The sequence below is a fragment of the Aethina tumida genome, chromosome 7 (genome assembly GCF_024364675.1).
Source record: "Aethina tumida isolate Nest 87 chromosome 7, icAetTumi1.1, whole genome shotgun sequence".
NCBI lineage: Eukaryota > Metazoa > Arthropoda > Insecta > Coleoptera > Nitidulidae > Aethina > Aethina tumida.
In genome coordinates, this window is record NC_065441.1 from 16,708,478 (window position 1) to 16,729,024 (window position 20,547).

The following is a 20,547-nucleotide window of genomic DNA, read 5'->3' on the forward strand; positions in this document are numbered from 1 at the left end:
AATGCATTTAGTAACTCTCCGTATGCGTAGGGATGTAGTTCGAGTTCTTCGGATGCTCCATTTAAATTCCGTAACTTTGTATAATTTTCAATCTGTAAAATGAAATATTTTTTGAGGGTATATCAAAAACAAAAATAAACTACTTTTTTCAAAATAAAAATGTATCCCAAAAATTAAATAAAATGTACTAAAAACAACGTCTGCGGAGACGAACCGCATGCTAAACGCAGCAAAACCAAATGATCCCCTCCAGTCAGTTCGGCCCGCCCACATAATTGCATGTATATCTTTCCTTTTTGTTTACAAAGGGGTATTGATGTTCCGTCTCAATATGCGAGTAGACACGCTCATCATTTTTGATACGGTATATTCTTCCCCTTCACTTCTTATTACTGTCAGCGTAGGCGCTGTGAATTTTTGATAATCCCTCACTCCTTAAACCGCGAATAAATCGCACATCGCGATGTATTCCGCAAATTGAAAAACTTATTGTCAAACTACTCTGTTCACGTGGGTGCTTTCACAATAAAATTCTACATTTCTAAACACAAGGTGTCTCTCAAATATGAAGGTTTTAATATTTAAATATTTTAATATTATATTTCATTTACCTAATCAGTAAATTTGTGTGTTACATTTCATCGTTTTACTTAAAGCGACTTTTAGAATTGAGGACAAGTTGGAGCCGAATTATATTTCTTTAGAAAAACGATTACATTACATGGTCAACAATATCTGATTTATTTAGAGTGGAAGAAAAAGTAGTTCTGTTATAATTGATGCAGGTTCAAATTTCATATAATTTTTTACGATTGACGACGACTGATGATGTCACTCGCCATTAATAATAATTATCAACAAAAAAAAATCTAATATCTTTCTATATTTCACTTTTTCAATTGATGTCTCATTTCAAAGCTTAATGGGTCAACATTAGATAGAATGTAAAAGTATTGAAAATAAGAAGCTTTTATATTAAGTTTACTGAAGTCTATATATTTTTAATTAATTAAATTGTATGATCTGGGGAAATACATTTAATTAATGTTTGAATATCATACTCCATTTTAAAAAATCCAAGATATTCAGAAAGTACAACAAAATATCAATGACTACCTTATGACTACCTTCAACGCAACTGGTAATTACAAGACACAATATTTCCCTCAATTTTCATTTATTTATTTTTATACTAAAATATTTAATTTTCCTATTTCAAGTAAGCAAGAACCATTCATCAGTTATTTAATTTTCTTCTTTAGGTGTCCGAAGCTATAAACAAATTGAAAACTTCTTGTTATACTTAACTGATTTACAATTCTCTAGTTAGTATCAGACAAGTAATTAACGTTTAATTTTAAAATAAAGCGTTGGTTAAAATAACATTTTTTCAAGACAATGGTCATCATTCCAATTAACAATTCCTTTCTGCCCTCTTGTAACTGAAGAAAAGATCAACCGCAATTGTGACGTATTCTTCAGAATTCAATCCATTATTACTTAAAAAATTATGAAAAGTTTCACTGATAGTTTGGCCTTTTAGTAGGTAGTTAATATGTAAAATTCCATGTGCAGTTCATTATACAACCATCCAAAATCCTTCATTGAATAAAACATTTTTAAGCACTGTCCCACCAGATTTAGTATATGTAATGCTGTGGAATATATTATATTTGCCCAATGGATCTACATTTTAACCAAAAAATGTTTTATGTAAATATATACATTATATAATAAATCAATAGCTAACTAATTGTAACATATGACGTCCAAGCGATATGTGGATGACGTTTTGGAGCCTTATTTTCATCCCTACATAAGAAATCTCGAACTTGTTTTTCAGAAAGATAATCTAAGTCCACATATTGCCAGGAATACATTAAATTTTCTAGAAGCCTCCCGTCTGAATTTACTGCCTTAGCCACCGGGATCTTCAGACCTTTCTCCAATCGAACATGAGTGGGATATGATGGGGACACCCTTAAGAAATTTACAGCGTCATACACGGACTCTTAATGAACTACAGTTTGTGTGGGGTGAGGTACTACAAGAAACAATTATTATTGTGCAATATTTTTCTAAAAAAGTTGGAATAAATGAATTATAACACATCGTTCAATAAGTCCGGAGACTAACAACGAAAACAACATTTTTTTTTTCAAAAATCATTTTTATTCATCAATATAATCTCCTTTTAGGGTGATACAATCGTTTCAACGTTTCTATACCATGTTTATAAAAGGATTTATCCTATGCTTCAAAATAGGATTCAGTTTCGGCAATGACCTCCTCATTCGAGCTAAATTTTTTTCCCTGGAGCATTTTTTTGAAATCAGCAACGAGCCAGTAGTCGCTGGGGGGTAAATCTGGCGAATACGGGGGTGGGGATGCAAATCAAAGCCTCAAAACTCGTTCAATTTTGCCTTTGCGCCACCCACTTGGAAAAAACCTTTTTCATGCTCAATTTTTCATGAAGGAATGTAAATACGCTTTCAGAAGATATCTGTGACATTTCTGCAATCTCACGGACCTTCACTTTGCGATTTTTCATTATGACTTTTAACATTTCACTCACATTTTCCGGTGTAAGGGCTTCCAATGGCCTACCCGAACCTTCCGCATTGTTTGTGTCCGTACGACCACGTTTAAACTCAGCATACCACCGACAAATCGTTGGTTTGGATGGAGAGGAGTCCGGGTAATGTTTTTCAAGCCATTGCTGGGCTTCTACGGTGTTTTTACCCATTAAAAAACAATGTTTTATCAACACGCGAAACTCACTTTTCTACATTTTTCAAACAAATTACAAAGTGACTTTACTCTAACCTCGATAACTCTGCTGTTTGTGGTCCGATCGACGTGAAATTTTTACACGTTTCATATAAAGGTTCGTACTCTAGGGAAAAGTGGCTAGTTTGGTACTACTAGGACCATTTCTGGGTTATTCTCGGGACTTATTGAACGATATATGTTCTTTCTTTTTTCTTGTTTGAATCGTAACATTTTCATTTTATTTTATTCGATCTTTGCTTACCCAAGTTTCTTATTGCTGAAAAATAAACTACTATTAATTAAATGATGAAAATGGGTAAAAATAAGAAAAGAAAGTAAATTTCTGTATTTTAGTTGTGAATTAGTGGCAGTAATTAATTTTGTAGTCTTATTTATGTATATTAAAATATTAATCAGCGTCAGAACGGAAATTCTCAAAATTTCAAGTGTTAAATATTAAATATCGCAAGGAAAGGCGATAAATTATGAATATAATTGAAATTTTCCAAATATCCTAATAAAGCAAAGCTGTAAAATATTATAGAGGCGAATGCCGCAAGAATATATCAGAGGTAGACATTATTCATTGGAAATATTGAGCTTATTATGTAAAACAGAAGCTTTATCGCGTTATAATTCCATTATTGTTATTTTTTTCTCAGAGGCTTATAAAATGCACTGGCGTCCCATAAATTTTTATTAAAATATTTTTCGATAGGAAATTTATTACTTCTTTAATGGCCACCGCCATCACAGACAATTAAATTGTGCATTAACAATAAAATATACTGTCCAATATATCAAATCGGCAAATGCTATGAAGGTGATTGTAATATAAATCACTCACATTAATCATATTCCATTTATACTGATTTAGTAACATTTCATCATTCAAGCACATGTCACAATTTATTCACGAAAACCGTTCAAAAATTAAATGTGGTATTATTAGATTTTAATAAAACCGTCGTTAATGTTATCAGCTTTTGTTATTAAAATTGAGAACCAGGTACTAAATGGAGCGAGTTTTTATACCCTTTTAAAAACGTTAAGCATGTTTTCCCTTCATTTTCACGTCATTTGATTCGCCGCATCTTACGTTAAATATAACAAATAACCTCTTTATTGTGCTATTAAAACAAAATTTGTATTTTAATGTCTAAAAAACGACGATGAAAATTGTAATTAAGAGTGATATTTTGTTTGCAAAGTACATTTTTGACACGCTAAATTCGACACACAATTATGTCATCCGCCTGAAAAAAATATCATTGTCACTCACACAAAAATTAAAATTGCACAACAAAATAATTCGGCACACAAAAGCCAGAATGGGCGATTGTGGTTAATGAAAACTGATTTTTTCGCTGCACACCACTAAACCGTTTTGTTGGTTGATTCGATTGTTTAAAAATGTATACAATTTATGAAAAGTTAATTGATATGTGGCGAATATTTTAATTGTCCTCTTCCACCAAAACCGAGATTATGACGTCAGAATCGGGGAGTGAAAAGTGAAAAGATAGTATAATTAACTTTTTAATAGGCACAATATCTAAAATCAAAAGGCTCGGGGCTCTTTGTGCGTTGGATATTATATTTTGATGAGACAATACAACATTTATAAACACAGTTCTCGGTTCGTCAAGAGAATATAACAGTTGATTAAAATGGTGATTTAATTTGAAAACTTTGCGATGAGTCTATTCGGCGAATTAAATTGCGGTTATTTTCCACACTTTCAAGACGTCGCATTGCTGAATGTTTTCCGGCACTGATGTAATTAAAAAATACGTCTGCGAAAATTGATTTTAAATGCACGGAAACATGATCGATCGAAACGCGAAATTGTCTAATTAAATTCCGTGGGCGGCGCAAGGTGACGGTAAAAATGTTCCTGCGAGTAAATTGTAATTTCACAGGATAATTCGATCGGTCCATAAATAACTTACGCAATTTTATCGCGCGAATTATTTCGACTTGTTCAATTACGATTTCAATTCCTGATGTCGAATTATTTATGCACTGTGCGTTTACACAACATCTGATTGTTCGATTCGTTAGATATGTTTGATTTTGTAACGGATTTGTTTTACTTGTAAATTTTCAAATTTCCCTTTATTTGCAAATTTTAAATAATAACAAGTTTTTAATTGTGTGCTGTGAATAACGATTCCGAATAGTTATAATAATATGATAAATTATTGGACTTATCACACAACAAAATGGCATTAAAAATTATAAAAACCAAGACAGAAAATTGTATTCATTATTGTACAATACATTGTTAAACTGAATAAAGGAAATATAATAATTTCTATTTCCGTTTGTTTCTGCGTAAGTTTCATAATAGACCACAGACATCATAACATAAATATCACAACATATGTATATAACAAAAGATAAATACTCAAATTAAATTTTTTTATGACGTTGATAATGACACATTCCTGCAAAGAAGTAATTGGATAAACATTATAGGGTACTAAAAACTTATCAAATAATAAGTAGTACCATACAGTTGTTTCATAAACAATATAATTTAAAATTAAAACGAACAAAAATTTTTTTCATATGATTAAGCTGAAAGGAAAAGTTTGATTGTTACCTTTATATAAGTTATATAAAGTAATAAACAATTTCTTAAAAGTATTATAAAGAATTTTATTATACAATATATAAGATAATAAATATCTAAAAACAATACATATATGAAATAAATTAAACATTCTAATGCGTAAAAGATAATTAAATAATATTCTAAAATTTTATATTAAACAATATAGACATCATAGCATATACCTATGAATAAGAAACTAAATAAACATTTTAGAGTAACATAGATTTATTATAAATAATAATAATTAACATAAAAATTAATAAATATATCTTTCTTTCATTTACTAAAACTGAAAGGAAATGTTTGATTAGATTACTTAAAAATTTTATGCTAGATATATATATAAAATAATAAACATTTACTGAAAAGTAAAGTGTCAAATAAGTGAGAATTTTTATAATGGAATATATTTGTAAAAATATATTGACAAAATAGTTTGTGGTGACCTAGTTAAAAAATAATATTTTCTTGAGGAAATGGTTAATAAACTAAAACACATACAAAGCAATAAACCATTTCTAAAAACCTAAAACAAAATATATGTTTAGGTTTATGAGAAACATATTTATGAAATTTTCGCAATAACATGATAAACAAAGAGGACATTTCTTAACCAATAGTGTGGTAAAATTTTTGAGATGAAATATGAGAGATAATACATCTTCAAAAATATAATGAAACATGACTGAAACAAGTAGAACCTTTAATGCGCATAAGACAACCAAATAATAATATAAATATATAACAATATTGAAATGTAACAATTCAAATCGTGAATATATATTGCATAATATACTAAATTTAAATACATATTGGGGGACAATGTTAACAATCTTTTCTTGCTAATATAACTAACTATATAATAATATAAAATAAATAACATACATAACATATCATAACATAAATATCTCATACATGAGTAATAAAATAGATGCAAATATTCAAATTTAATTTTAACGTGTCGTTGATACTGCTTCTGTCAATAAGGAACTAAATGGACATTTCATAATGTATAAGTCGCAAAAGTTATAATAATACTTCATTACAGTGGGAATTGAATAAAATTGAAAAGAACAAAAATATCTCTCATTTATTTAAGCTGAAAGGAAATGGCTGATTAGATTAACAAAAAAAAACCCAAAATAATAAAAGATTCTTAAAAAGTAATATGTCAAACAATTGAAAATAAGCTTATATATTTAAAGTAATAAATCTACAGAATATAAGGAAAGATGAATGAAACATAAGAAATATTTTAATACACGAAAGAAAACTGAATAGTTTGTGGTGACCTATGTTCATAATAATATAATAATACTTTATGTCTTTTTAAGCTGAAAAGTATTATCTGATTAGATTAGCTAAAAGACAGACACTGTAATAAATTCCTGAAAATCTATAAATAATTATCTTTACGTTAACAGAATCACTGTTTATTTAACACATAGTTAATAAAATGATAAAAAGATGCCTCGAAAAGTTTTCTTTTTGAAAAATAATTCTTTGATTGTTGAAAGCCAAAGTCGATCATAGTGTGGTAGTCTTTTTGTATGGAAAAAACACGAAATAATATATTGAAAGAGTTACTTTGCGTTGCTAGTTGCCCAGTTAACTAGTCTCGTTCTGGACCTACCTAAAATTATTAAAAACATTAAATTAATATTTTTAATTAATAAATGATATTATTATTATTACCTTTAATGCCCTTTCCTTGTTGCCTTATCGTCTTTCCAATGGTTGGTTGTCATCATGGTTCAGAGGTGTCCAAGGCCTTGGTGAATATTCGTTGCTCTTCTTTTTCAATCATCCAATTAACAAGAAAAGAAATAAAAAATCTTCTCTTAATGTTTCAACCATATAAAGAACATTTGGGATGGTTGTTTAATAATGCAAATTTCCATGAGTATCAAATTTAGTATTCGAAAATATAAATTTACTTATTATAATTTTTATTAATATACTGCATGTATTATAAAAATGATATTATTTATATTTGTCACTGCAAAAAATTCACACAACTTTACTTATCCAAGTAAAGTGTTACTAAATAGTTTCAGTACACCCTTTAGTTATCAGCTGTGACTAATGTAGCCGCGAAGCTGCCTAGTAGAGCTTAAAGGTTCTATGACCAAGACTCCGGTCAGGACCCAAACGAACTAAATTTTCGCGACTTCCAAAAATTTTCTTTGAAGTATTATTATTTGGAGAATGTTACTTTAAATCACTTTTATTTATATTTGTTGCTGTATGTAAAACATTTTGATGACTATATTTTTCTATGCAAAGTATAAAGTATCTAAATAGTTTCCAGAATATACTTTAAAATACTTGTAATTTTTTATCATAAAAATGTTCTTTCAGGAGTCAAAACAATTAGAGTCGATTATTCAATTATATTTCGACCCTTTCTGAAATAATAAAAATATATTATATATCAACAAATGCATAGAAATTTTATGAAATTGTAATGAAAAATTGGTTTAATTAATTTGGTTAAAAGCCAAAACTCATATGATTAGTTTTGCTTTTAGCAAATTTTAAATTATTTTATTTAAACTAATAATTGTAAATTCTCAAGATTAAAGACTATTTCGAATAGTAACAATATAATATAATAACGCTGACTATTTGTAACAATCGAAGAGTAATATCTTCAACATTGGTTGTACAACCAATTTTGAATTATATTCTTAATGATTTATTTATTTAATAATTACTTTAGTTAAAATGAATACAAAATATTCATTGTTTAAAATTTTAGTTACATGTTTAAAAACTGTATTTAAAGACAACTACAGTGGATGTATCCACTAAATGTTATTATGTAACTGTTTTAAATAATGATTTTAAATATAAAATTAAAAAAAATAATTCCTAATTCGTAAGGAAGCTTACAAACATAATTTATAAATTCATATAACATCAAAAATAAAAGGAAATAATTGATAATTGATTGAACTAATGTAAAATATTGATATAAAAAACTAATTGTTTTAAAATTTTATTTAATAATATTAAATTAAATAAATATTAAGTATATTAAATTTAATTTAATAAATTTGAAATAAATGATTAGCATTAATAAATAAGACACTAATTAGTCTCAAAAGTCACTATACCAACAATAAACTGAACAGTACCACCAAATAAATTTAGGGGAGCAAGATCGCACCACCACCCGACCGATCAATACGCGAATCGATAACCGTCTGATTGGTTTTGTAACGGTTTTACCCTACGAGTGCGACTTGTCATTGACCAGTTTTATTTAATTATACAAAAATTGCAGATAAATCAATCGAAATGAAATTTTTCTATTAAAATCTGCCTTTGTTCTACTGAATCTATTGTTTTATAATAATTGTTTACATGATATTTGTTGTTAAAGCAGAGTAAATTTCATATAGTTCTAAACAATAAATTTTTAATAAAATATATATTTAATTAATTAATATTAGGAAAAATGCAACATTTTGAATGTCAAATAATATGTTGTTATATTTGAAAATATATGAATTGAAAATAAAAACATTGTTCTGTGTCTATAATTTCTCAACATTTGATTTGAATTGGATAAACAGGCAAATAAGCTCCCAATCAATGCATATATATTTCTTTATAAATTTTTCAAACTTCACAAGTTGTTACATAAACTACAGTTTTATGTAAATAGAGATATCAACAATTTTGTTGTTGTTTGTCTGTAGATTCAAATACAAATGAGTACTATTTGGAGCTTGTTTCTTTGCAGTTCAAGCATATGTGACTGCTTTGGCCAATTCTGCATAAACCATATAAATTGAGAACAATCTAGTTTAATCAATGAATTTGGACGCACGTTATTGTAGTCCGTCCCTCTGGAAATTCCGGTAGACTTCTACCAAAGAACAGACGTTTGAGGTAGGCAATAATTTGGTCCAACGTTCCGTCACATGAAACATTCAATTCGCATCAACAATTAGCACGCAACGGCTCCTTGAAAACCTATTTATTAAGTAAATAGGAGCCATAATATATTTCCCAAGTTGGCATGTATCCGTTTAAATATTTATATGATGGTTTTCAAGACACCAACCTAGAAATCTAATTAAATGGAATAATAAATTTTAGTCGAAGAGTAAGTCGCGTACGCGTTGCTGTTCCTGGTGTGTACAGAACGGCAGAAAGTACCTCCAGGAAGCTGGGATAAAACTAGGAAGAGACGGCGGGTCTTTATGTAAGCAAACTGTATTAATTGTTCTCAACTGTCATAATACACGGACCCGTTAAAATAAATGGTGTGTTGGTTTCTGACTAACAAACCCTTTGGCGAAGAAAAAAGAAAACGTAAAAAACATCTGCTGTTGTTCGCAAGTTGCAATTGATGAAAAATTGGTGCGGAAGTTTAATTAAGCAAACAGGTATTAAAATACCGCACGGAAGTTTACAACACCTCATATTTAAAAAAGTAAAAAACGTGGAAAGGAAAAAACCGGCGGGTTCGCCGAGAATCCCGTTATTAAATTCCGCCGCGGCTCGGCTTTATTTTTCTCTATTTCGGTGCCAGTTCGGGCCGGCCGTATCTATGAAAACATACTAATCCGCATCAGGGATAAGTCGGCAGCTCGCACTTCATTACTGGGGGCTTGAGCCGGCAACTGTGGCACCGCGTAGGCAACTATAAAGCTCGGCAAAGCTCCGGGAAAGCACAAAAGCTCCCCGGTCTGGTCCTGTTGTATCTTGCGCGCCCAACTTTATTGCTGATTTATGAAAAACACTGATGCCCGCCCACTATGCCCCATAATGGATGACACGTTTTAATGCCTGTATGGAGACCTGCCAAATATTCAAAATAACTTCGGGCACACTTCGTTCCTTACGACCGGTTTTATTATTGCCGGAAGTCGATCACGTCATTCTTAATGTGTAATTGTTTTTTCCACTATGATTGACTTTCCGTTTAATCCTATTTGCAATAGTTCATTCCATTTATTTCCTCCTTAGAAATTACTTGTTTAAATTGTAGTATTAAAAATATTATTTTCATCCAACCTATAGAGATACCTTGTTATGTTCATTAAAATTGTTTGCAGAAACTCAAATTATTTTAAAAAGTTCTTCTGCATTTATAAATATTGTAACACCACAGAATGTAAAAGATTGTGAGATGTGATCACAACAAAACGAAAATAGATATATAATTGGTCACAAACAAGGTATTCTCCAAGGCATATGATACAATAAACAATGCCATAATATTGTCTAACCTACACAATTGTGACATCAGGGAATTTAAGCCAGATTTAATTACAATGTATTTAATCAATATAGAGCATATTGAAAATGATTGGAGAGGCTGAATTTAACCAAATGTAATTAATTAAGACAACCCATGGGCTTTAGTAATGAGATATGATTTAAACACATAAATTATTGATAATAACTATTAGTAATTAGGTTAATTACTGAGAAAAATATAAAAATAAGTTGGTTAATAAAATGTGTAAAATATTAGGGGGTAATATTTAATCAAGCATAAAATTCTTTATTATCCTTTCAGATTCATCTAAAACGATATTGTTTAGGGCAAATTACAGCGGATTTAATCCAGACACTAATTTGCTTCGAGTGCGTTCTGTGCCTTAACCACCAATTAGTATTCCAAGTTAAGCGGGAAACTTCTTGCAAAGAAAATCACTAATTTAGTAAAAACGATCCTTATAACTTTGTCAACTTATACATCTAATAAATAAAACAGAAAGCCACTAATCGGTAAGTATAAGTAAGACTCTGTTGTATTTTAAAAGGGGCGGTATAAATTTATTAATATTATTAATAATATTAGAATGTTGAACTTTTATCAATAATTAACTGCTGACAAATATTCATCTCTTTGATTCCTAATAAATACAGTCAGTAAACAATTTATAGAATGAATGAATAATAAAATTTAATTATGTGGTTAAAATTTTGAATTTTTACCAATAATTAACATCTGACAAATATTTAATAATTTGATTCCTCATAAACACAGTTAATAAACAATTTTTAGAATAAAATAATCAAAAATTTTAACTATGTGGTTCAAATATTGAATTTTTACCAATAATTAACAGCTGACAAATATTTAACACTTTGATTCGTAATAAATATAGTCAGTAAACAATTTCTAGAATGAATGAATAATAGATTTTAACTGTGTGGTCAGAATTTTGAATTTTTACCAATAATTAAGTAATGACAACTATTAAATATTTTGGAACCTCATAAATACAGTCAATAAACAATTTCTAGAATAAATGTATCATAAATTTTAACTATGTGTTTAGAATTTTGATTTTTTATTAATAACTAACTGCTGACAAATATTTAATACTGTGATTCCTCATAAATACGGTCAATAAACAATTTCTTGAATGAATGAATCATATATGGTTAGAATTTCTAAAAAGAATGAATATTAAATTTTAATTATGTAGTAACAATTTCGAATTTTTATAAATATTAACTGCTGACAAATATTTATCTCTTTGAGCCGTAATAAATACAGTCAGCAAATAATTTCTAGAGTTAATGAATAATAAATTTGAACTATGTGATAAATTTTTACTAATAATTAACTACTGACAAATATTTAACACTTTGATTGCTCATAAATACAGTAGTATACAGTATTTAATATTTTGCTTTGTCATAAATTCAGTCAGGAAACAATTTCTAAAAAGAATGAATATTAAATTTTAACTATGTAGTTACAATTTCGACTTTTTTATCATTATTAAGTGCTGACAAATATTTAAATATTTGATTTATAATAAATACAGTCTGTAAACAATTTCTAGAATGAATGAATAATATATATCAATATGAAATTTTTACCAATAATTAACTAATGATAAATATTTAACATTTTGATTCGTCATAAACAAATTTTCAAAAAATAATAAATATTTAAATTTTAACCATGTGGTTAGAAACTTGAATTTTTGTCAGTAATTAGGTGCTGATAAATTTAACACTTTGATTCGTTATAAACACAGTCAGAAAAAAATATTTAGAAAGAATAAATATTAAATTTCAACTATACTATTAAATTTTGTAATTTTATTAATAATCAACTACTTAAAGTAATTTAAGATAAATCTGATTTGATTGGCAAATGGTTAGAAGCAAAAAAAAATTTAAAGCCCTTGAATAAATCGATTTTATTTTTTGGATAATCGTGATGCATCGAATCCAATGGGTGAGATATGAATGAAAGTTTTCTTTGGATGTAGAACAAGCATCTGTGGTCGGGGACATCGGTCGATTGTTTAGCAATGGACAATAAAAGGTCCTGGTACGTCGTCGTAGTGAACAGGAGCGGAACTGGTGCGGGCGTCGCGACGTAGAATCAAACACGGGCGTCGTGATGTATATCCAGGATTCACGCCCTCCGAAACGTTCGACCGCGGCAAACAGGGTGTAATTAAGGCGTTCGAAATGTTTACGCGTCTCCACGTTAACCTTATTCTGCTTGATTGCAAGGTAAGAGGGTTTAGACATTCGGCAAAAACGGCTTTTATTAAAACGCCCCACATTCCCCTTAACACTTTGAAAAAGCATAAGAAATTCATTTATTAATTAAAAGCTCTTCCGCTCGCCCAATTATACCTTCGTACAGCCTGTTCCATTTGCATAAATATGCTCGTTTACCTAAAATTACCGACTTTCGGAATTCACGCCGCTAATAAAATTTCAGATAAAGAGTGCTGCATCAAACAAGAAACGGAATTGCTTCCCTGTTTCTTTCTCTTTCTATTCATCTCGTAACTTTTTCGTATTACTTTTTAATTTTTTCAACTTTTTGTTTTTCCTTAAAATTGGGCCACAACAGATTAAATTCTGCAATGCAATTTAATTATTCACAAACTTAATATAGAAAGTAGATTTTAAGATGCAAATGAGGAATGTTTAACTTAACCTTTGGGCTAAATTGTGTTTAGCATTTAGATTATTGTTTACAAAGTTCCTTCAATTTTTGACTAACTACACAAAATTAAAAAATCAAATAACAGAAATCTGAAATTCTGTATTTAGTTTGATACTTTGAACGAGAATTTATAAAAGTAAATTTTATTTATTTTATTTAAGTCGTCGATAAATAATTGTAATTATTATATTATATTATAAATGTAATTTAATATAGATGTTGACATTAAAATGAAATTGAATCTAAACAAAAGTAAACTATTTTCAACCTAGTAATTTTATTAAAAAGAAACTTTTTCGTATTTATTTTTTAATCTGTACAGAGTCTGACAACTTCGCCAAACTAACACAGTATTTTTCACTGCATTTTACAATCAATTTTGAACCGGAAAAGTCGAAGCCAAGTTGCAATTATTTTTTTTAATCAATTTAAATTTCATCATTGGAAATAAGAGGTCACAATGCACATCTTCTATTACTATTAAATTTGCCGTTTAGGAGATTTTACCGAATTAAATATAAATCTTTTAGTTCCGCATCCCGATTGGAAATTTAATCCCCGGAAGTACCACATTTAATGGAACCGAACTGTGCATCGAACGGCGAATATATTAACAGACGAACTGACCTGATGAATAAACATGAAAAGCCACGAGGTCACCAACTTCGGAAAGCTTTCAGATTGTTTAATTGTGTGTTTGGATTATGGATTTTGTCCAGATTCATGGTGTCTGTCACTGTTTTATGACGGACAGTAAAATTGCAATTTATTCCCGCAAGTTTATTGACAATTTAATGGAGTTTGGTGAAAAGTGGTAGTGGAACTCAATTTCAATTTGTTTATTTAAAAATTCCATTTCGAATAGACGTGTTTTATTAATATTCATATAAATTTTAATTATTTAAATAGGAATTGGATGTGAATGAATTTAGACTGATAGAAATTTAATAATTTTTACTTCAAAGAAATGTCACTCAAAATTTAATATCAGGACAAAATTGTTTGTCACCTCCGACAAATTTACAGAATGGTTCAATTTAATTTCAGACTTTTTTAATATACAATATCATTATTTTATATTTGATGGTTTCAATTTGTCAATTATGTGAGCAACAAAAAAGTTCAGTGAAATATATTTGTATATTTTTTATTTTAAATTTATCTTATCCAATATAAAACTTTTAATAGTTTACAACTCCAACAGTTTTAGTTTCACTGTTCAAGACGTCTTTAAAATTGACGCGACGAAGAAAACCTGATTAAACGATGAAAAAATAGGTTAGATTAAAAACTGTTAAAGGTAATATTCTTTTAATTTAATTTTAAATGACATTTTTTGCTTTCTTTGTAAATTTAGATGGATTATTTGCTGATGCTCATTTTAATACCATCGTTCGTAGCAAACAAAATGTTTTTATATTTTATTATAGATTGTTCAGCCTACCGTTTGCAACATTAATTTATTTTGTATCAAATTATACATTAAATTCAAATTTCAATTATGTTAAACATAAATTATTTAAATTCAATGAAACATTTCGATTATAATACAAATTAATAATGGTAGTTGAAAGTAATTATTTGTAAATATTAAATTACAAATCATAAGAAATTATAAAAAGCAATTATTTTAAGAAATGTTCATGTCATATTGATTGTTTTATAAATTGAGATATAGATTAATTAGAAACAATATTTCAATAGCTTCGTGCTCGTGTGTTTTCCCAATTTATTTCACCAATTGTATTGTACAAATCAAAGAAAATTAATGTTTTGTCTTGTGTATTAATTGGAAATGCTCCAACATGATTTAATGCAATCGATATATCATTAAAAATCATGAGAAATTGTTATATTAATGAACATTGCTTTTGCAATCCTCCATACACATCAATTTAATTAATCAAATTAATAGCATGTGAGTTTTTCCCATGAATATTTAAATAAATAAATAACATTTGAAAAATGTTATGTTCAAGATTTCGGGCCGCGGTCCTTGATATTAAGAAAGCATCGAGTAATTCAATAGGGTGGTCGATGCGGCGAAAAATATTCGTAAACAAATAAATAGCGCGACGGGGACGGCCGTCGCGACGCGACCCACACTCGACCGATCCGGCGATCCGGCCGTAATAACGCATATCAGTATTTCTCGTGTCCCGAACACCCGAAATATCTCAACTTCTAAGATAATAATCCAGTGGACCGGCGTAGTGACGCCTTCCGTCCCGGCGCCAAGGGGCGTCGGCATTCCACGGCCTGCCGGTTCGGAATCAGTCCTGTCGTTGCAGCGCCGTCCGTCGCAGTGAGTGTGCCGTCGGTTTGCGCCGCTCTCTCACCGGATTCTACACATTGGATTTTCGGGGATACCGTTCCCGGCCGGACCGGATTTCGTTGTGGTGGTTCGAGTTCGAGTGTTTTTTTGTGCTGGTGGCCGTTGGATAAGGGATTTAGACGACAGGTAATGTGACGTGGTCGCTGTATGTTGTTTTTGCAGGGCACCACGTGCGTCTTCCTTTCGTTGGGGGTGTTACATAAGGAATGCGCTTCATTTCCGGGATACATGCGGTTAAAGGACGGTTGGATGAACGACTTATGGGTTGAGGCTCGTTCCACTTTGGATTTAGGACTGTGCCAGTTTTTTCCAAGGATAAACATAAAATTTTGTTGGCTTCATTTTAAAATGAATATTAAATTTATTTTTCCTCTCAAAAAGTATATTAAAAAAATTAATTTTAACGTCTAAAAAATTTGTTTTAACCAAAATTAATATTTTATTAATTTTGAACTTAATATTACTAAAAAATTATTCAAATTTTGCAGAAAAAAACATTTTTTTATCACATACTACAAAATTATTAAATCACAATCTATTTTTTATTTTAAGTAATAAAATTAAAATAAACTACTTTAAATTAAATGAAATTTAATTTTAATTTTAATTGGCCTCAATAATTATTTATTTTATCCATTTATTTATTAAAAATTAAATATTAAAATTAATTTTTTAATTTTTATTTGGTGTAATAACAAAATTAAATGTAACGTATTAAATAATACATGTGTATATAAAATTAGATTTAAATTTTTAAATGGGTCTATATAAAAAGAATTAAAAAAAAATATTTCTCATTTATTTATTATTCAGTTTTAAAGAAAAATGTTTAATTATAATTAATTAAAAAGTTATTTTTTAATATTATTTTTACATGAATCTGAATTTAAATAACTTTTCATTCTTTGCAATATTAATTAAAGAACAATTTACAATTCAAAAAGTAAAGAACATGGTAAATACAAACTTTACTTTTATATATATAATTACAAATGGTATCGTAAAAATAAAAATTAAAGTATTAAAAATTAACGAGTTAATTCATTAAGATATATTTTATATTACACATTATTATTTCTAAAGGACTCGTAAACTAAATACTGTACACAACGCAACTTAACATTCGTTTCTACAAGTTTTTTACAATTCCGTTGAGAAATGAGTAAAATACTCCAAATATGGAATTGTCTTTTTTTAACTAACCACATCTAAAACCTTATAAGATTTTATGATAAATGACTGAAACAATAAACCATATGTACCACAGTAAACACAAACAGTATTGATTTTTATAATTGAAGGGGGATTTCGAATTTAACTTCTCCAACTCTGTCATTCAGATTTGACTCCATACTTTTTTTCATTTTTGAGTCCTATTGTCTTTATTCCACTTGATGTTTTCGGGATTAATGATTTCAATTTGATCGGTTAGGTTTCATATTTGTCCCTTTATCGAACATTCCGAACTATGTGAGGATTAAACATGTCTTCCGAGCTTATGTTGACGATTGCTTGTTGAAGCGGTGGATGATGGAAATAATCGATGGCATTCTTCACGGCTTTTTAGATAATTTTATCATTTTCAAGCTTTCATATGACTAATTAAAAAGTTATTTTATAATACTTATTTTTAGATGAATTTGAATATAAACAATTTTTTATTCTTCTCAATATTAATTAAAATGAGTTTATATAAAAAAACAATTAACAAATTAAAAAAGGAAATAAAAGACATGGTATTACAAACTTTATTTTTATATTTATAATTACAAATGGCATCGTAAAAATAAAAAATAAAATATCAAAAATTAACGAGTTAATTGGTTAAAATATATTTTATATTACAAATTTTTCTAAAGAGCTGAGTGTTAAATTACATATTTATTTAAAAACTTTGTTTCCGACACATGTTCCACATAGAAATATACACAAAAAATCAATTTGACATTTTGTGTTTGTAAACTTCTAACAATTCCTTAGAGAAATAAGTAAAATACTCCAAATATAGCATTGTCTTTTTTTAACTTAAGGAAAGTAACCACATCTAAAATCTTATAAGATAAATGACAATGAAACAATAAACCATATGTGGCACAGTAAACACAAACAGTATTGAATTTTAGGATCGAAGGGAGATTTCGCATTTAACTCCCCCAATTCTGTCATTCAGATTTGACTCTAGATTTTTTTGTTTTTCATTTTTGAGCCCTATTGTCTTTATTCCGTTTGATGTTTTTGGGATTAATGATCACAATTTGAACGGTTAGGATTTATATTTGTCCTTTGATCGAATATTCCGAACTATGCGTTGATTAAACTTGTCCCCCAAGATTATGTTGACGGTTGCTTGTTGAAGCAGGGGATGATGAAAATATTCGATGGCTTCGTCCACGGTTTTCTTTATAATGTTATCATCTGTTGTGTACAATTCAAGTTCTCACATGACTAGTTAATAGTATGCTTATATCAAAATGAAAAGCCAACTACTATTAATGAATATTTGATTTAAGGAATAAGTGATAAATTTTGCATTGTAAGCCTTTAGATAATATTTAACAATGTCAATTTTGTTGGGTTTACCTTTAAATTCGTTTTGAATTTGCGATGAACAAACTTTAGGGGTGAGATTATTTACTTTATTAATAGAACTCTGAAAATTAAACCTTTAATCCATATACTAATATTAAATATCATGTAGTATCTATTTTTTGGTTATAGTTATCTTAATTTTTTATTAAAACAAGTAGTGATCTAATGCTGTTTGTAAGAACAAAGATTTAACAAAAAAATGTCACTCTCAAATTTACAAATTTATTAAATATTGTTATGTTAATTTATGGCGAATAAACCAAATTAACTATGAAAGTCAGCAAATTACGAAAGTGCACAAATACCTTTGTTACATTTCGAAATTAAATGCCTATATTGTAAAATATTTCATACACTAACATAGTTCTCCATTTAAAGTTTTAATTAGTGTGTCAACTTTTTAGTTTATTTTTATTTTACTACCTTTGTCATTTATGAATATTTACAGTTCTTTAATAGAACATTAGCTTGAAACTTCTAAAAATAATGTCATTATTACTTTGTTTTGTGATTTAAATTATAATAAATTACTTTTATTCTGTGTCTGTAACACGATTCATTTTATGTAAAATATTATAAAATAATATTAGGTTTAGTTGTAACATTAATTAATTAATTTATTTGTTTTATCTATGAAAAATACGAAGCCCATTTAAATATTAAAGATAAATTATAATGAAAGTAAATGATTCAAATAATTGAATAAACAAGTTTATTTAAAATTATTTTTTGTTGGATATTTACATAGATAATTCAAACATTTTATCTGAAACATGTTACTGCTTTTGTAATATTTTTGTAATATCTACACGTTATGTTATGTCTACTCGGCTATCAAATATAAAAGTAATAATACTGAAATCATTCAAATCTGAAGTACAAATAAAAAGGAAAAATACGTATACATGTCTCTGAAATACATCTTTATGTCTGTCATAAAAATATAGCTGATCACACGACAAGCAGAAAAAATACAATGTGGGATAATTTAATTCAAGAAAGTCGAGACATTATAAAACTTGAACATGTCTGAGAATAAATCTGAAGTCTCTCACGAACTTACGGAAATTATATACGTATATATCGTTCCGATTCAATTTTCTGTATTCATTTTACACTTGACGTGAGCTTTGTTTTCGTTCGATGTCTTTACCCGTGTGCTCAGCGATTCCGAAACGGTCCGGCGAAAATCTTGAAACAACATTTGCTGAGTTAACTAAACAATTGACCCGACAACTGAAACCTGCTACCTACAAATCGAGCGGCCATCAATTTAATATTTATCAACTGAAACCGGCCTAAAGCTGCATCAATTTGCCAGACACAAAGACGTCTACAGTTTTCTTTGGGACAATCACTTTTTGTATTCAAATTACTATTGTTGTTGGAGACTGCTACAAATGCCACGATATAAAAATACAAGGACTGTAAAACACATTTTATTTTACTATTTTTAAAGGTCGTAATTCATATGAATTTACAACTGTAATGTCGAAGCATTAATATAAACATCAACTTTATTGGATGTATGTTAAAGATTTGTTTTATGTAACGATCAAAAATAAAAAATGTATGAAAATAAAACGAGATACTTGGAGAAATGTATGGTAAATGTACGTCGTATTTTGGCCAGGAATCCAATTTAATTTTTCAGTTCATCTCACAACATTCATAAACGCCCTCCTGACGTAGAGTGTGTTGTGGCTTCGAGGTCCTTAATAGCTGATATAAAATCTGAAACGTGTCTAAAATTACATTTATATTGCATATTAAATATAGCTTTAATAAAATTATTAAAGTTGGAGGGAAACACCAGGCTCCGGACTCCTTCCTCCGTGCAAAAGTAATCACAATGAGAGAAACGAAATATGATTGATACATTTCCACCGACGTATATCATTATGCAAAGCCATTTTATGTACAGTTCAGTGAATATAAAAAAATATAATAAAATGTTTCAGCGAAAATTTCACGGTTTTAGGTTGATTTACGTTCGAAAAATGTTTCAGGTCGAAATATCCAGGGGGCAATGTAATCCACTGAAAAAAGAATCGGTGCTTAAAATGTCTTATAGACGCGCCCACGCTTTGACATTATATTTTATTTTATACTTTTACCAAATACATTTACATTTGTAAATTTACGTATGATAATTATCGAGAGGGTTTTGCAGGAGTTATAATTTGATGTTTATAATGTAACATTATCATTATTATTTCGGACACGTTTGTTATAAAAGTTAATTTACAAATTCAAAACAGTTGTTAATTAAAGCGAAAC

At 28.7% G+C, this 20,547-nt stretch overlaps 1 protein-coding gene across 1 annotated transcript in view; it reads left to right on the top strand.

Annotated features, from left to right (window-relative positions):
• The first annotated feature begins 15,670 nt into the window (after window positions 1-15,670).
• LOC109605409 (leucine-rich repeat-containing protein 24-like) overlaps window positions 15,671-20,547 on the top strand; it is a 46,296-nt gene continuing 41,419 nt past the window's right edge. Inside the window, exon 1 of the mRNA XM_049970200.1 lies at window positions 15,671-15,804. The gene's annotated coding sequence lies outside the window, so the exon portion shown is untranslated. The remainder of the gene's footprint in view (window positions 15,805-20,547) is intronic.